Here is a 1,485-nt window from a genome sequence, read left to right on the forward strand (position 1 = left end):
ATAGAAATAAAATACAAAAATTCATTTCAGCAAACTAAACTTGTTCTATTGCTCAGGTTAATAACAGAACGTGTGCTGCATATATTTGCAAATACATGTAGAACCAGACTGTCACACCAAGGCACCTCTATAAAGTATAGTTTATAACTTCAAGGCTGACATTGGTAAAACCTGAAAGAGATGTACAATCCATTTTAGAGGTTTGTTTAAAGACATTGTTTGGTTGGCTTTTTCCAATCAAGCTGTCAGGATCTGGATCTAAACCCAGGGTTACTCCTGTGTCTTGTGGCGGCTCTACCTGCTGAGCCACCTGAAACACTGGACAGCTTTTTGCCTGATCCCTTGTTTAATCAATAATGATACACAAGTGTTTTCTGATCTCCTTCCTCCCCTTTTGAACTTCCTATTCAAGCCATTCCTCTGCACTTCCTCTTTGCCCGATTATTGTGTCTTAATTTCTGCTGTTATTGCTCAAACTGCATCCTCAATACCTCTCCCCTTGTCCTGAGCTTTGGCTGCTGTTTTACTGACGACACTTATTATTCTCCACTTAAATCTCCCTTTGGCTACTGGGTTTCAGTTGATCACCAACAATGCTTCTGCCCACTCCTATATTGCTACCGCCTGCTTGTGTACCAACCCGGGCCTGTTTATACTACAAACTTGCCTGTGCTTTAGCTACTGGGCCCTGAGCCCGATCCCAGAATGTGACACAAGCGTCTTCAAATGCTATTCTGATTTCTACTGAGATATACACGAAGAACATGGGGTTGTTGACAAAAAGATACAGGAATTAGAGAATCCCACTCCACTGGGAGTCCTATCTGGATTGCCTACTTGGTGGCACAGAGTGTTCTTTATAATCTTCACTAGTGGTGTTCCTAATGTGTGTGTAATGAAGAGGGGTCTTGCTGCACTCCTTACCGGAAATCCCCAGTATGATGCGATTGGGTGCTTGTAGTGACCACGGGTAACACCATTAGTAGCAAAGCTTGATAGAGATGTCACCAGAACACCAAAGTAACGTTGAAATAAAAAAACAACTTCCATTTATTAACAAATGCTGTCACTCAGGCAAGTGCTTTTGGGGCTGTGCAAGGTCCCTTCATCAAGCTAATTTCTGAGACTGATGAGGGGACCCTGCGCGGCCACGAAAGGACTTGTCTGAGTGACAGCATTTGTTAATAAATGGAAGTTTTTTTTTTATTTCAACATTACTTTGGTGTGCTGGTGACATCTCTATCAAGCTTCCTACTGTGTGTGTGGCCAAAACCTGCAATTACTTATGAAGACAGTTAGCAAGAGGAATACGCCTATGGGTATTGAGGTGCAATGCTGGAGTTTATAATGTCAAGAGAAATGGAGAACAGCACACCACTGTGAAGTCACATCTCCATAACACAAGAATGGGATGTGTCAGTCAATCACTTAATTTTTTAGCCATAAAGAAGAACAAGCCCCGCCCCCCCACCCATTACAAAAACT

This window comes from Nanorana parkeri, unplaced genomic scaffold, assembly GCF_000935625.1.
Source record: "Nanorana parkeri isolate BGI_ZX_2015 unplaced genomic scaffold, ASM93562v1 scaffold416, whole genome shotgun sequence".
NCBI classification, from domain to species: Eukaryota; Metazoa; Chordata; class Amphibia; order Anura; family Dicroglossidae; genus Nanorana; species Nanorana parkeri.